The sequence below is a fragment of the Heterocephalus glaber genome, unplaced genomic scaffold (assembly GCF_053883595.1).
Source record: "Heterocephalus glaber isolate CG9 unplaced genomic scaffold, H.glaber_assembly_v1.0 deba00000943, whole genome shotgun sequence".
Classification (NCBI taxonomy): Eukaryota; Metazoa; Chordata; class Mammalia; order Rodentia; family Bathyergidae; genus Heterocephalus; species Heterocephalus glaber.
In genome coordinates, this window is record NW_028258175.1 from 9,958,225 (window position 1) to 9,972,609 (window position 14,385).

At 42.4% G+C, this 14,385-nt stretch overlaps 1 long non-coding RNA gene across 1 annotated transcript in view; it reads left to right on the forward strand.

Moving 5' to 3' along the window:
* Nucleotides 1-3,904: 3,904 nt before the first annotated feature.
* Nucleotides 3,905-14,385, forward strand: part of LOC147828662 (uncharacterized) — a 174,947-nt gene continuing 164,466 nt past the window's right edge. The window contains exon 1 of the long non-coding RNA XR_015450478.1: nt 3,905-4,134. This is a non-coding gene — a long non-coding RNA (uncharacterized LOC147828662). The remainder of the gene's footprint in view (nt 4,135-14,385) is intronic.

Genomic DNA, 14,385 nt, shown 5'->3' on the forward strand with positions numbered 1-14,385 from the left:
TATTATCTGGAATTATCTTATATCTCTGATCAGGTTCTCTAGAAAGATAGTCTAGAGACTCCTGTGCAATTGATTGACTTAGTAAGGTACTGAGGGATGTGGGATAGGACTTGAGAAAAGATGAGCCAAAGTGTAGTTCATCTCCTTCATCTCTCTGGAGCATAAAGTGCTTCACTGAGACACTCTTGCCTTTTGTGAAGGAGTTGACCTCTTGTATCCCCACAGCCCCACGGTCACCAGCTGAGGGATTTCCTGGAGTAAAGGACAAAATCTGTGAGAACAAAATCTAGTTGCCCAATGGCAAGCTTTTGCACAAGGATTTAAATGTGAGCTTTTAAACAGGCAATATCTGGGAAACGGATACAGCAACCAAGAGGCTCCAAGCAGGATGCCCACAGTGCCTACATCTTGCTCATTTATTAGGTTAATCGATTCCTATCTGTCTACTCTACTAGATTTTAACTTTAACGAGGGCAAGCATTTCATCAGCCTTATTCACTGAGTTACTCCATAGCACAAATAAGCACTTCGTAAATTTTGGTTGAATGTTTAAACAACTAATGAACAAGGTGAGACATTTTATTTCTTCTGTCTAGGTAATCCTTGCAGTCACTCTGGGAGGCAGGACCTTCAGGTCTTAGTTCCATCCAGTCTCAGATCTAAGCATGTCCAACTGAGAGCCAATTAAACAAATAGGTTAGATAAAAATAAATCACGAGGGCAGATTTTGCCATAGCATTTACTTTGAGCTTTTCTCTCAATTCCCCATAACTTCTGCCACATACACGTGAGACTTTCTTTTGTATTTCAAAATACTTAGTCCCTAAGCCCCAGACCATAAGATCAAAGAATCACAAAGAATCCGTGCAAGGATGTTTTCCTTCATACTTCATTTTGTTTCCATGCATATTAAAAGTATTTTCTAAATAAACTCTAGCTGACAGTAGCATAGCTAATCAGGCTGTATGTGTAGGTGCCAAGAATATGAATTAGCATGCATTAAGATTGCAAGGTATTTTAATATCAAAAACTATATGGAATAAATTATTCAGCCAACAGGAGTATTTGAAAATTCTTTATTCCACATTCATTGTTAGGGATTTGTTGTTTATCTTAACGTAGACTGCTTGAAGACTTCACTCCTACAAGAGTGATATGTGTACTGTAGCTCTGGTTCCTGTTGGAGGTTTGTTAGAAACTCAGAGTCTTAGCCCCACTCCCAAACTATTTGCATTTTAACCTTATCCGCTGGTAATCTGTGAAAGTCAGAGAAGCATTGCCTTAAGATAATGTATTTGCATCCAGCCTTTCCTATCTTCCTTCCTTTGGGGAAGCCAATTGTTCTATCACATCCCGGTTAATTCCCTAGATTGCTCTTGCCTGGAGTCATTAGAGACCATCACAGTGACCAAGGTCCCTGCTCTGGTCAGTAAGTCAGTTAGCATGGGGTCTTCAAAAGTGAGGTTCTTGTTGCTATGGTTTGGATGTAGTTTGTTCCTCGAGAGTTTGTCTGTTGGGAGTTTGATCTTCCTTATGGCTATGTCGGGAGGTGATGTGAGACCCTGAAGAGGGGGGGGCCCAGAGGATGTAATTAGGTAATTGCTTGGGCTTCCGTTGGACAAAATTGGTACAGTTGTCTGGGAAATCTAGTTAGTTCTCACCAGCAAGGTCTAAAGGAGACGGCCTGGTCTCTGTCCCACGCTCTAGCTTCCTATCTCTCCCGGTGGCCGTTCCCTCTCACACACACCCCTGCTGCTATGATACCACCTGCCACGAGGTTCTCTCCAGAGCTGAGCTGATGCCCTCACCATGCCACGGAACTTCCAGAACTGTGAGTCAAATAGACAAATTCACCTGTCTTAGATCCAGATCTTCAGAAAGGGGTAGCAGAATGACTGTCTGATTCTGGGGAGATGAACATCGACAGATGTCACAACCTCCGCCTTCTCTCATCTTTCCAACTTCAGAGAGGTGAACTTTGGAAGCCTGTGGTTTAATGCTATTTTAACTTTCTCAGGTAACCCGGTGACCCTTCAGAGGCCAGTGGGCCAGAAGAAAATTATGTCTCTGTGATCAGAAAGGGATGGCTGGGTGCCACTGAGTGTCTAAGGGGACAGTGCCCAAATAAGTCATCGCAGTTAGGCCTTGCATACCCAAGAAGAGTATCCAAATGGCCTGTGCAATTAATTGAAAAGTTTCCCCTATTCAGGGATGCTGCTGTAGAATCCTGGAGCACAGCCTCTGGATCTGAATTTTGTAAAACAAGTTCCACAGTCAGATTCAGAACCAATGAGTCTGGTAATTACTCTAAACCAGAATTTTCTAAATATAATTGATTAGTTTTTAATCGCACGGAATACCTATTTAAAAATCCCAGACGTGCCCCCTGAAAAGTCTAACTCAGGGGAACCCAAGAATCTGTAAGACTTTGAGCCAACTGTTACTATCTGTAGGGAGAAAGCTCTGAGCTTCAGCAGTATCTCCTTTTGTGGCTCTCGAGTGTGTCACTCAAGTACTCTCAAACTTAATTTCTTCATCTCAACACCAGGTATAAAAATATCCACTTCACAAGGTTGATGTGATAAAATGCTAGCAAGTTAATCTTTGGGGATATGATTGGTAATTCCATCAAGTGCGATACACAGATATAAAGAAAGAATTCCAGTTTTCAACTAGCTTCATGCAACACCCCCTTATGTATAACTTGAACCAGTAAAATTATTTGCAGGGTGGAGTATACAATGGAAATGTGTGGCTTCTTTTGAAAAAGGTATTAAGAATTCAAAAATGCCGCAGGAGGATAGTAAACCAAGGGTGTGTCCTTTGTAGACAAGTATGGGATCTTGTACACATGTCACATGTTATTGGCCCTGCTTACACCAGCTCAGTCTGAAAATTAACCCTATCAAGCATGCAAGTCTAATGAAAATGATGATAATAACGTGAGTTTAGTATTTGAGAATCACCTAGTTTGCAACGCTTTTCCATATACAGCAACCCCATGTGTGTCAGATTGGCTTGATCATCAGACTCTCCTGAGAGCTTGTTAAAAATCTGGATACCTGGCCTCCCCTCCTGAATCCTTTAAAAGTCTGGGGTAAGGGCCAAAAATCTGTATTTTTAACAAGCGTTTTTTTTTTTTTTTAAAGAAATCTAGTTTTAGAACATTTTCAATAACCTGCTTGTTTGTCATATTACCCTAAGAGGTGAGGTAGACATCACCAGTTCCACTTTGTCAGTAAGGAAACTGAGACCCATATAGGTCTGGTCGAAGCTGGCAAGGGTCAAAACTAGAATTAAAATCTAATCTTCAGCTGGGGATTTAGCTCAGCAGCATCGCGCCTGCCTCACAAGCATAAGGACCTGAGTTTGATACCCGGTACCAAAAAAAAGAATCCAATCTTCAAAGTGAGAACTCTGTCATGGTTCCATTCTACCATGACTGGAGGGTGGAGCAGGGTGGGTAGAGCAAGAGAGTGTAAACCCTCACATCTCATCTAGACTTGAGCACAACATTGTGGGGCAGCAGGAAGGGGAGTGTTTCCATTTGAACCCAGAAGTGCTAGCATTGCTCCAAAGCAAGTCAAAAAAGACTTCCTTGGTAGTTTCTTAAAGAAGTGTAATTTTGAGGCATTTGTAGGAAAATGAATGCACCTTGAAAAGAGCGTTACATGAAATAAATCAGACACACAAGCTTAAATATGAAAAATCCAAAGTATGAATAAAGTGAAAAGCAAAATAAAAGACAGATAAAAGGAAACAGGGAGATAGGGTTAGAGGACCAGAGGAGAATTAAGGCCCAACTGGCCTCCTCTGTGAGAAAGGCCGCACTCGGGGGTGACCGCACATTAGGGAAAAGTTAAGGCAGCTGAGGTTGAGTTGTTTACCAGAGCACGTGCTAGTGGCTATTGGAGAGCCGAAGAACCTGGGGTCACCTTCACTGCTTGGGCCCGTGTTTGGGTGAATAAAAGCGAGGTGAGCCAACCACTGCGGCTCCTCTGGCTGCATGTTAAGCTGGCTCCGTGTCTCTTTGTCATCCGTCCTCGTTCACCCCCAAGTCAGGGAGGAACAAAGTAGCCAGTCTAAGTCCCAGAGCAAAGCTGGCCAGGAGAGTTGGCTACAAGTGGCTCCCAAGTGAGTGTAGGGCTTGGGAGCCAGGCTCGCCTACAGATAGGGCTCTTGCAAAGTGCAAAGGGGACCAAGAGGTGGATGGGGAGAGGACATTAAAAGAATTGAGATGTGCCACGTACGTGTGTTAACTACCACCATGAATGTAATCCTTACCTGTCGCAAACACGAGTGAAAAATATGAAATGGGGGAAGGGGACCTGAAGGGAAGGAGGGTGGGAAGAGGAAGGGGGTAAAGAGAATTCAGATAAATTGAGTACATGGACTTTCTCAAGAATGTAAACGTATACTGCCAACGTATACTAATAATTTTTTAATTATAAAACTACTTCAGGTCACTTAAAGCTGATGAAAGATTTCATGAACTCATCTAAGCAAAAAGATTAAAGGGCTGGGGATTTAGCTCAGTGGTTTCGCCGCCTGCTGTGCAAGCACAAGGACCCGAGTTCGATCCCCGGTACTAAAAAAAACCTAAAAACTTTCCTCTAAATGTCAAAAGGGAAGGAAAAGCAGCCTCACCTGGGCCGTTCATTTATGATCAGTCACTTGGTCGTTCGTGGCTCGTGTTATTGCCCCTGCTATGCATTCTCTACGCTGTAGCCATCGAGGGCTTGGGGCAACATAGAGCAGAACAAGCTTCATAAAGCCCCTGGGGTCTCCCCACTTCCCTCAGCGTAGAAGCCCGGATCTGCACAATTGCCTACAAGGACTGACCGGAGTCTGTCTCTACTCTTGGGCCGCCCTGACAACCTCTCTTGCCTCCTGAGCTAGGCCAGGCTAACCCTGTGACCCTCTCACAGCCATGCTGGCCTCTGGCTTCCTCTCCCCATCCCTGGTTTGCCCTTGCCTTGGGGCGTCTGTGCTATGGGAACATTGATCCCCCCATATCCACGTGGCTCCCTCCCAGTCTTTGTCCAAAATTGTGTATTTCCAGTGAGTCTTCCCTGACTGCCCTATTAGGGTTCAGCTCACACCCCCACCTCCCTCAATTTCTCATCCTTCCAACTATTTTTCTTGTATAAACTACCTTCTAACGTGCCAAGCCATTGTGATCCTCTTAGGCTTGATCATCACGTGGGACCAGAGTATAAACTACTGGGGCAGAGTTTTGCCCCTGCTTTTTGTAATAGCTCCAACACTTAGCACAGTACCTGGTATCGTTTAAATGTTCAATAAATATTTGTTGAGTGAAAGTATATTCACTTAACCAACGGTGACTTTCAGGCCCTGTGAGCAACATTAATAATGCAAAAATTAATACCTGTAGCTGACCCCATCCTGAGTCCCTGTTCTGCTTCCACCTGTAGCTGACCACCCGGCCAGTGAGTCTCGGGTTCTTCCTGGCCCAGGCACTGCCCGTGGGGAGCCAGCCACTCCTCCAAGTTTCCCCACCCAGGCGCCACTTGTGGGGGACCTAGACCCACTCCTTTGTTCTCTCTGACCTAAGGCGTGAACAAGGATGACCAAAGAGGCCTCTCCTGGCCGGCAAGTGCAAGGTCCTAAGTTCAATTCTCGGTACCAGAAAAAAAAATCAAAAGGATAATTTAAAAAAAGAGACACGGAGTCGGTTTAGCACGCGGGCAGCCAGGGAGCTCTCGTCTCTATGGCCTCTTCGGCGGCGGAGCCCCCACCCCAGTGTGGCTCATCTTGCGTCGTTCACCCAAACAGGGGCTTAAGCAATCAAAGTGCCACAAGGTTTATCTGCTTTCCGATAGCCATTAGTACATTCTCAGGTAAACAACTTAACCTCAGCTGTCTTAGTCTTCCCTGGACCCTGCAACATGCCGTCAACCCTGAGCGCGGCCTTTCTTCTTTCTGCTCGCAGAGGAGGCCAATTAGGCCTCAACTCTCCTCTGGTCTCCTACAAATACCCATTTATGTTCCCGGAAAAGGCCACATCCCACTATAAGAAAACCAAGACACAAGTAAAGCTGAGAAGAATGAAGTTAACGTACAGAGATGTACACTAGGAAGGTACTTGCTCTGTGGAAAGCACACTCGGGTAGTATAAGGAGTAAAAGAAGCGAGAAAGAAAAACTTGGCAGCAAGGAGAGTACTTAAGATAAAGACCTGAGAGGGGCCGTTGGCTCTGAAGTGGCGGATTAACTCTCTTAGTAAGGGTTTATAAAATGTTGACGGGAATGAGGAAGTTAAGGGCCTGCCATTCTTGAGAGAAGTGGGTCTTTGAGGCTGTGTGGTCACTGGTTCATCTTGTGTTTGGGCAAGGTTTCCTATTCAAGAGGCGGAACCCTCTACCTCCTTGATCTGGACTGTTTTATACAGTACACAGATTTAATGGGCTTCAGAATTATGGGTCACAAGAACATGGGTGAGGGTAGCAACTTGGGAAAATGTCCACTAACTTTTCCCTTCATGCAGGATGACGGGGGGCGGGGGGGGGGCGAGCAGACATAGTCCACGAGCCAAGAGATTCAGAAGGTGGCTGGCCCTGGAGCCGAGGTTAAAATTGTGTGTGTGCACCCGTGCGTGTGCTAACTAAGGCTGTTAAGTGGAAAAGCAGGCACCTGAAGGTGAGATGGAGCGAGCTTAAGACAGCAGATCAGCTCCTTTCCTTTCCCTGAGTTCCGTACTTGTCAATCAGCTGTCTGTTCCCTGGAAGACCATCTCTGTTCTGTCTTCTCAGGTTCTTTCACCCTCAGACCCTCCCAGAGCAATTTAGCCTCCAGCTTACCTTCATTTTCATAAACAAATTTCTTTGTTCAAATATTCTGACACTGAAGCATCAAATACTGAGACTGCCTCTAAGAAGCACGGAAGACAGCGAAGAAGCTTTAAGATTTCAGACTATTTTCTACACCATTCTGTCTAAATGAGACTTCTTTTATCCCTCCCATGACAGCCACCCTATTCCCATGACAAGATGACAATAGTCCATTGGGTGCAAAGGGGGTCATGATTTTTTCATCTCACACTCCTAGATTCTTTTGCTAAATCCTCATTGAACCCCCTGTGAAGTAGGTGGAATCCTATTTTTCAGAGGGGAAGACTGAAGCCCATGACACAGTACATACACGACAAGAGCTGAAGTTGTCTGGATGAGTCCAAGGATAAAATCTCTCCCACAGTCGATGGGAAACAGAATGGCCACAGGTTTCACAAGCGGGAGATTAAAGCCTGATATTTCAAGGCTACTGAAGATTCAGAACAGCAGAGGATGGGTTCTTTTTTCCTCTCCTCCCACTCCACCTATATTAAATATTAATTGCCTTTGTCCTTGCAAATACGGAAATTGACTAAGACACACATCATAAAAAATCCAAGGTAGTTCCACACTGATTTGTTGGGGGATTGGAAATGCACTCCAATGACTTTCTTCCCGGTTGCTGGTGCTGAACACTTGGTCGTCTTCGTCCTTGGTCTCTGTCATCCAGAACAAAGTGGGTGTCAGAATAGCAAGAGATCAAGGTCAAATACCCCTCAGGAGCCTGACAGTCCCAGCTCCAGGCATCAACACTGTTTTTAAATATTTTTAGAGAATGAGAGGTCCTGAAAGAGGAAGTCCTTTCTAGCCAAGGATTATCTAGTTCTGAAGAGAGAAGTCTGGAGGGGCAGCTGGGGCCAGGGACCCACTAGAAAGGAAGGCCATAATGTCCTAAAGGAAGGGACCTTGATTTCTACCATCTGTTGGGTTTTTAAAAATAACTTTTGTTGTTTTCTTTTTTTTTTAAGTATATTTATTGGTACATTTTAGGTATAAAATACATTTACATTTATCATTGGGTGCTTGTACCTGAACATGATGCATCTTAGTTTTTATTTTTTCTCCCATGACCTGTGCACCCTTCACCCCCTCCACCCTTCCCTATCTACACAGTTTGATTTCATTTTTTTTTCCTCATAATTTTTTTCTTTCCCTTCTCTTTCCCTTTTCCCTTCCACCATTCCCAAACCCTTGGAGTGTTTCTTATTTCAAATTATCAATTATTGATTTTAATCATTTTCATCCTCATTTACACTTTCAATTTCTCACACTAGAGAAACTATTCGGTACTTACACTTGTGTGTCCTATTTATTTCACTTAAGAGTATGGCCTCAGTATGCATCCATTTAGCTATAAATGTCTCTAGTTTCTCATTCTTTTTGGCTGAGTACTACTCCATTTTATAAAAAAAAAAACAACCCACATCTTCTTTATCCAGTCTCCAGTTGATGGGCACTTGGGCTGCTTCCAAGCTTTAGCTATTACAAACTGTGCTGCTATAAACATAGGTGCACATCTATCGCTGTGGTATGATTCTTGAAAGGAATACATGTTCATAACAGGATATTTCAAACATGTAAGCATGCAAAAAGATGAAAATTCAATCTCAGAAATGTAAAGAAAGCTGAACACCCAAGTTCCAGTAATATTTACCCCTAAGTGGAAGCGAAAGATGTAGTAAGGGATACACAGGAATTTTCCATTGTTTTGCTGGTTATTTCTTTGGTCAAATACTGGGTACCTGGGTATTCATTATACTGTTAATACCTTATCAGTATGGTCAAAATCATGCTAAATGCTTTAAAGTCATCTGTTCATCATTGAAAACTCAGTGACTAGCACAGCTGCTATATAGTAAATATCTAATAAAAATTTGAGAAGGGCATAACTTATTTGCAAGTTTGTTTCCCCTCCTCTAGAAAATAAGGCTGGCCATGTCTACCCTGTGAATAATCATGAGAATTAATTTCCCTGGCCTGTATAGAATGTCTCACTGCATACCTTTCTGGGCACAGTTGACAGTGAGAAACGGTCCTCACTAGCACGGGTATTCTGCTCCAGCATCCTGAGTCTGAGGACAATATCCACTGCCCTATTTTCCTTTAAAGATTTTTCATTGTTCTTTTGAAGGCTGGTACAAATAGCACCTGAGTATTCATTTTATAATATAACCCCTTGAACCTCAAAATGCATAGGATAGAAAACAGGATGACATGCAATTTTCCATTTTCTTTCGCTAACTACTGTTTACAAATGCTGGTTGCTCTACTTCAGCTCAGAAAACCTTTTCAAAGCTCAAGTAGTTAATTATAGCTGCCTCTGGGGCTGTGGAACCTGAGCCACACTTGGAGATCAATAGCTTTGACTAGACTGGGAGGGAAGAAGTGTCACTCAGGCATGAGCAGCTGAATGCTAGTGACCCCAGGAACTGAAGTCTCTATAAGCCTTGGGTCTCATTCCCACATTCCATTGGAATAGCCTATTCAAGCAATAGTCAGTGCAAAACCAGCCTGTGTTTTCCAAAGAAAGCTTGGTGTATTAGTCATGGTTCTTCAGAAAAGTATGTGTGTGTGTTTCACATATAATATACAAATACACGTAAGGTATAGAAGAGGGGGTGTATCAGGGCTAGAGCACTTGCCAAACATGCATAAAGCCCTAGTGCAATACCCAGCACTGCAAAAGAAATATATATAAAAAACGTATATCATGTATTATAGATATAAAGATATTTATTATAATATAGTGGGTCAGAAGATTATGGAGTCAGCAAGCTGGGAACCCAGGAAAGCTGATGTATTACTAAAGCCTGGAGAGTTAATGTCATAGCTCAGTCCAGTCTGAGTCAGAAGGCCAGTGAATCAGGGAAGGAGAAGTGCTGGAAGACGACGACCAATGCCTCAGCTCAAGCACTCAGGCAAAAAGAAAACTAATCCTCTAGTCTTCCATATTTTGTTTTCTTTGGGCCTTCAATGGAAGGCCAATCCTCTCTTCTGAATCTGCCAATTTAAGTGCTAATCTCTCCCAGAAAGACCCTCATAAATATAACCAGATATCAAGGCATCCCATGATGGAGTCCATAGATACATAAAATAATAACCAACACGTCTGGCCTCCAACCTAGGGTGGAAACAATTCGTCCATTTTTTTTCCCGTAAATATTGAGTACCTATCTCCTGCTACGCTACTTGGGAGGCACCAAGCAAGTATATGGCAGTGAATGAGAGAGAAAAAGGTGTAGAGGGGAGGGAAGGAGGAGAGAGAGAAGGTTCCTAGCCCTTAAAAAGCTCGAAGGATTCACATCTTCAAGGAGATAAACAGAGGATAAATATAGAAGATGAAAGAAAAAGAAAACTAACACAAACATGAGGGCTTTATCAAATATATTACAATAGAGTAGTATTATAGAAATCTAATATTGGACAAGAATGAAATTTAATCTGAGATCCGAAGGAAAAGATAAGCTAATGTAAAGATCCTGAGGTAGAAACTAGATTTTGGAACCTTAGTAAATGAAGGCATGGAAATAAGTCAGTAGGTAGAGATTTGCCTTGAAAAAGGTATGGTGGGGTTTTCATTTTATCCTAAGGGGTGTGGAAAGCCCCCCAGAGGGTTTTAAGCAAGGGAATAATATGGTGTGGTTTGTGTTTTCAAAAATTGACTCTGAGCTGGAAATGGTGGTGCACGCCTGTGATCCCAGCACTCTGGGAGGTGAGGCGGAAAGATGACAAATTCAAGCCCAGCCTGGGCAATTTAGTAATTTAACAAGTCCCTGTCTCAAAATTTTAAAAATAAACCCGAGTTGGATCCCCGGTACCAAAAAAAAAAAATTTTTTTTAAATAAAAATAAAGGGCTGGGGATGTAGGTGAGTGTGAAGGCCCTGGGTGTTCAATGCCATATATATGTAACAGTCTGATTGCCTTGAGGACTTAAAAGTAGTGAAGCCATCCTGAGGGATTGAAGGGCCCTTCAGGAGCCCATACTTGTGCCTTTGTTGTTTGTTTTCCTGTGGAGATAGCTCCCCTGTGCTCCCCTGAGATGAAGTTGAAGCTGAAGCTCCAGCAACACAGGCCTTTGAGGGGTGATCCAAGCGCTTGCTTTATGCATATTGTAGGAAGCAAGACTGTGAGGTGGCAGTGGGGAAAAAATCGGGTGCTGACCAAACACCGAATTCCATGCTGCTGCTAGTGAGCATAGCATGTTAGAAAAACAGCCCAGAACTTAAAAACCCTGCAACTCACTTAAACTTAAAATTTGAAAGTTTGCTACTCACAAACTGAGTAAAAATGTACATTATTGAGATGCCTAAGTGCTCTCTTCGACTGGGATGATATCCTTGTTCATTTGTCTAGTTTTTCTCCCTTCCCAACAATTAGAATATCAGCTCTCAAAAAGGACAGAACCCTTGGCTGCCTCTTCACTGTGATAGCTCTAGTACCTAGCCCATGTAAGTGCTCAGTTCTTATTAGATAGATGTCAAAATACCAGAAGGATATAAACCAATAATTAAGAAAGGTTATTCTACAAGGAGATTGTAGGATGGATTTTTAATATTTTGTTATTTTTACACATTTTTATTTTTGCCAGTTTGTATAAATATTTTTTTAAATAGGAAAATGGAATGAATATAGGCAAAATCCAGATTATCACTAACAGTGACATAAGCTAGGAAGTTGCAGACAAGTACAAGCTTGTTAATATATATATACTTAAGCTTGTGATATATTAATGACGAGGTTTACATTGCAGTTATTCATTGTTTCATTCATTGCATAATTCATTGCATGCTGCTATGCAACAGGCCTTTTCCCAGGCAATTGAGAATCTAGTAAAAGATAATTTCTGAATTTTCAGAAAATGTAAAATCATGACTTTTGCGGGTTTGATGTAAGAATGTGTTGAGGAATTTATTTAACTCATTAACAAGTGAACTGGTGATCGATTGCTACCAGCTTAAAAGAGAATAAAAAGACTATATGCACCAGGAATATTGAAATGAGACTGTAGCTGGAGGCAAAACTGGCTTCAGTACATAATTGAGCTTTCACTCCTGGATTTTTCACGTATGTACAGCCAGGAATTTTTTCATTGTTACCAGTTAGCTACAACTTAGAGTGCTGTCAAATAACTCAATGAAGTGAGAGGTTAGCATTTAATAAACAGGAAGAGCATGCTCTAGACAGTAAGTAATTTTTATAAAAGCACAATTTTTCCGTGCACTAGACAGTTGAATAAGATACAGCCTCTGACTTCTCATGTGGTCACAGGAAAAACTGACATAAACAAAGGACTTACTTTGTTTTGAACACAAGAATGAATGCTTATGTGCTCTTCTGTTTATAAGGCCGCTGCGAAAGAAATTCCCATATAATTAGATCTTATCCAAAGAACTGGGGAAAAGCTATTATTTGTTTTTATAGGACACTTTTAAACTTTCTAGCTTTAACAATTTTGTTACAAATAAAGTACTGCATACTTGTAAAAATGCAACATTAAGCATGAAGAAATACATTAAAAGGGACAACATATCAATAACAGCTCCCTTTCTACAAGTCCTATTACTGGCCATGCTGCTAGAAAAACCAAAAATGTCCACAAAGCAAGCAGACCTTAAAGCCTGAGAAGAGTTTGTGATAAGGAAGAGGGAAGCGGGGAAGAGTATTCTGCATTTGAAAGAGACACAGTAACTTTAGAAGTGGGAAGATGCCAAGTGAAGAGACGGGCTATCCAGAGAGGCTGAGAAAGCTATAGAAAGCTAAGCTAAGCTCTCAACAAATTTAGATTTGATGGGAAATCCCAGTGCGAGGAAATGTTTGATGAATTGTTTAGGATCGTAATATCTAATATTTCATCTTAAGTTATTGCTCATATTGATTCATGTTGTGACCTCCTGTATTAACAAACTCTTTAGTTAAATATCTGCTAAACAGAACACCCTGTATCAGTGGTGCTAAAAAAAGCCTGGCAATGTGTTTCAGAGAGGGAAGAGAACAATTACAGGGGGCTAGGAATTTCCCAGAAGCAGAGCCTGAAAGCGAGTGATGACCAGGAGTGTGTGAGTTCCCGAAGGCCTGGTCATACAGGCCTTAGGTAATCGATTTGTCGTTGGATTGGGGTGCCATACATTGTGTGTGTGTATAACTGGGGATTAAACATAGGACATTCGCACTGTCACGTCCTGTCAGAACCAAAGATGTTGCATCTGAGGGATGAACACTGCTGCTCCACTGGGATCGTAAACTCAGCCCCAATTAAAAAATTAAAGTGCCTTGCTTTCATTAAACTTTGTGCCTCTATTTGTAAAGGTAAAGGAACAGAGGAAAGGAAAGGACAGATATCTACCCTGATAAAGAATCAAGGTAGAAACTCTGGGAAGATGGAGGACCGTGGTCCTCTGTTTTCAGCTACTTTTATAGGGGAGTGGGTCACTTTCTCCCCCTCAATCCGGAATGTGCCATAACTGGATCGGCTTCCTGGTGCCTCTGTTTGACGTCTTTCTCTCTGGTGGTCTGGGTCTGTTTCCTTGTCTTCAGCCTACCTTTTAAAGCCTTATCTTTGCAGTTGGGTGGCTGATGGGCGAGGCTAGTTATTCATGGTTAGCTTAGGGTTAGTAAGGGGGTGTGCGGATATCTATTGTACTCGATAATGACCCTAGGGTGAATAATGTAGAGACGCAGGGGGTGGGGGGTGAATACACACGTATGTAAGTGTATATTTTAGTGTGTAGGTGTGGCTATGTACTTAGCCCCACCCGCACCCCAGTTTCTCCTATATTTTATCAGAGGTGGGGGTGGCTTACCATTTGTGCACTTGGCTTTCTCTCTGCATCCCGCCTGTCTGCTCTTTTTCTGTGATCTCTTGGTGTGAGTCCCAAGGCCATTTGGTGCCTTTCATTCTCTTTCTCTACCCTTTCCTTGACTTGCTTCCCAGGGGAATCTCTCTAGTAAAGTTTTTCTTTAACTCCTCCTAGTCAGGATGAGCTAGAAGACCTGAACTACACCCCCAGACTTTTGTTTTGAGACAGGGTCTCAATAAGTCCTTAAGTTTCCCAGGCTGGGCTCAAACTTGCAATCCTTATTTTTGTAAATGTTTAATTTCTTAAATACTTAAGATGTAAAACATCACTGGTCGTTCGAGAGATGCAGATGAAAACAACACTGAGTTTCCACCTCACCCCAGAAAGAATGGCTGCTATCAAGAAATCAACCAATAACAAATGCTGGCGGGGGTGTGGGGAAAGAGGAACCCTGCTCCACTGCTGGTGGGAGTGTAGACCGGTGCAACCACTGTGGAAATCAATATGGAGATACCTCAAAGAACTAGGGCTAGAGGTCCCATTTGACCCAGCTATTCCCCTGCTGAGGATCTTCCCCAAAGAATTAAAAGAATCATACCACAGTGATATATGTGCACCCATGTTCATAGCAGCACAGTTATTGATAGCTAAAACTTGGAAACAGCCCAAATGCCCATCAACTGGAGACTGGATAAAGAAAATGTGGTTTTTTTTTTTTTTTAAAATAAAATGGAGTA